The sequence below is a fragment of the Rhinopithecus bieti genome, unplaced genomic scaffold (assembly GCF_001698545.2).
Source record: "Rhinopithecus bieti isolate Rb0 unplaced genomic scaffold, ASM169854v2 scaffold_13857, whole genome shotgun sequence".
Classification (NCBI taxonomy): Eukaryota; Metazoa; Chordata; class Mammalia; order Primates; family Cercopithecidae; genus Rhinopithecus; species Rhinopithecus bieti.
The window spans coordinates 2,160,544-2,163,043 of record NW_016807741.1 but is presented as its reverse complement, the minus strand read 5'-3'; positions in this window follow the sequence as shown (position 1 = coordinate 2,163,043).

Genomic DNA, 2,500 nt, shown 5'->3' with positions numbered 1-2,500 from the left:
CATGAAGACAGCATTTAGTATACTCAGTCTCATTTCCTGCCATCAATGGCAGGTTGTTGTTGTTGTGGTTGTTGTTGTGGTTGTTGTTGTTTTGAGATGGAGTCTTGCTCTGTCACCTAGGCTGGAGTGCAGTAGCATGATCTGGGCTCACTGCAGCCTATGCCTCCTGGGTTCAAATGATTCTCCTGCCTCAGCCTCCCAAGTAGCTGGGATTACAGGCTCCCGCCACCATGCCCAGCTAATTTGTGTAGTTTTAGTAGAGATAGGGTTTCACCATGTTGGCCAGGCTGGTCTTGAACTCCTGGGCTCAAGTGATCCACCCCACCTCAGTCTCCCAGAGTTTTAGGATTACAGGCATGAGCCACAGCACCTGGCATGCAGGTAGTTCTATCTTTAACCCCTAGGAGCAAATAATGAATACCTACCAGTACAGTGGGAACTGTGGGGATAAGGAAGTTGATCTCTGCCATTTATTGGCAGAAGTGGATATTTAGATCAACACCCAAGGATTTAAAAATGTTATAGGCTAATTCTTTTTGAATGTCACATTTTTATCTCTCTGACAACTGGAGTCAGAGAAGACTGGAAGCACTGCAGAGTGAGTGGCCTCATGAGACTCTGTCTTTCTTTCTCTCTCTCTCTTTCTTGTGAGGACATGGTGAGGAGGTAGCCATCTGCAAGCCAGGACAGGAGCCCTCACCAGAAACAGAATTGGCTGGCACCTTGGTCTTAGACTTTGCAGCCTCCATAACTGTGAGAAAATAAATGTCTATTGTTGAAGCTGCCATCTATGGTATTTTGCTACAGCAGCTGGAGTAGACTAAGACAGCCTGTGACCCTGAAGCATGGATGGGAGCATCTAGATGGATGTTGAGGACATTGATTCCACAGACACCGGTGGACCCTCTGGCCTTGCAGAGGTTGTCTGCCCTGCCAGCTCATCTGTTGTCCCTGGAAGGTGCTGTCAATACTTCTCCTTGTTGAGGCACCGGGTGCTCCCCTAAGGAACACCTTCATCTCTGCTCCTGGCTGCCAGGCTGATAACTGGGTTAAGTTCCAGCACATCTGCAGCAGAGGGGCCTGATTGTCAGATGGAAAAGTAACAAACAGAAAGGAATAGTATCAACATCAACAAAAAGGACATCCACTCAGAGACCCCAACTGAAGGTCACCAATGTCAAAGACCAAAGGTAATAAATCCACGAAGATGGGGAGAAACCAGCGCAAAAAGCCTGAAAATTCCAAAAACCACAACACCTCTTCTCCTCCAAAGGATCACAACTCCTCACCAGCAAGGGAACAAAACTGGACAGAGAATGAGTTTGATGAATTGACAGAAGTAGGCTTCAGAAGGTGGGTAATAACAAACTCCTCCAAGCTAAAGGAGCATGTTCTAACCCAATGCAAGGAAGCTAAGAACCTTGGAAAAGAATTAGACGAATTGCTAACTAGAATAACCAGTTTAGAGAAGAACATAAATGACCTGATGGAGCTGAAAAACACAGGATGAGAACATCATGAAGCATGCACAAGTATCAATAGCCGAACTGATCAAGTGGAAGAAAGGATATCAGACATTGAAGACCAACTTAATGAAATAAAGCATGAAGACAAGATTAGAGAAAGAAGAATGAAAAGAAATGAACAAAGCTTCCAAGAAATATGGGACTATGTGAAAAAGACCAAACTTACATTTGATTTGTGTACCTGAAAGTGACAAGGAGAATGGAACCAAGTTGGAAAACACTCTTCAGGATATTATCCAGGAACTTCCCCAACCTAGCAAGACAGGCCAACATTCAAATTCAGGAAATACAGAGAACATCACAAATATACTCCTCGAGAAGAACAACCCCAAGACACATAATCGTCAGACACACGAAGATTGAAATGAAGGAAAAAATGTTAAGAGCAGCCAGAGAGGTTACCCACAAAGGCCGAAGCGCATCAGACTAACAGTGGATCTCTCTGCAGAAACCCTACAAGCCAGAAGAGAGTGGGGGCCAATATTCAACATTCTTAAAGAAAAGAATTTTCAACCCAGAATTTCATATCCAGCCAAAGTAAGCTTCATAAATGAAGGAGAAATAAAATCCTTTACAGACTAGCAGCTGCTGAGAGATATTGTCACCACCAGGCCTGCCTTACAAGAGCTCCTGAAGGAAGCAGTAAACATGGAAAGGAACAACCGATACCAGCCACTGCAAAAACCTACCAAATTCTAAAGACCATTGACACTATGAAGAAACTGCATCAACTAATGGGCAAAACAACCAGGTAGTATCATAGTGACAGGATGTAATTAACACATAATAATATTAACCTTAAATTTAAATGGGGTAAATGCCCCAATTAAAAAACACAGACTGGCAAATTGGATAAAGAGCTAAGACCCATTGGTGTGCTGTATTCAGGAGACCCACCTCACATGCAAAAAAACACATAGGGTCAAAATAAAGGGATGGGGGAATATTTATCAAGCAAATGGAAAGCAAAAAAA